This window comes from Brassica oleracea, chromosome C9 (assembly GCF_000695525.1).
Source record: "Brassica oleracea var. oleracea cultivar TO1000 chromosome C9, BOL, whole genome shotgun sequence".
Classification (NCBI taxonomy): Eukaryota; Viridiplantae; Streptophyta; class Magnoliopsida; order Brassicales; family Brassicaceae; genus Brassica; species Brassica oleracea.
The window spans coordinates 33,351,316-33,351,612 of record NC_027756.1 but is presented as its reverse complement, the minus strand read 5'-3'; positions in this window follow the sequence as shown (position 1 = coordinate 33,351,612).

The window sequence follows — 297 nt, the reverse complement described above, 5'->3', positions numbered from 1 at the left end:
CTTCTTTGTTGCTGATCACAACAAACGAACCCTAACGTCCTAAACAGACACTAGCCGCCCTCCAAAGGATAGGCTCTCTTACATCCGACAAGGATACCATAGCGCGCTATTCAAGAAAATCCAAAATTTTGGCCAGCACCTCCAAACAGCCTTTGGAAGTAGCTCGATTCATGCCAAGACAAGTCATATAAGCCGATAACACTTCGCGGACTTTATATCGGTATGAATCAGGTAGAAATCGCAAACATGCAAAACGAAAGCCGACGTGTCATCGCATAGCCTTAGTCCGAAAGTAAA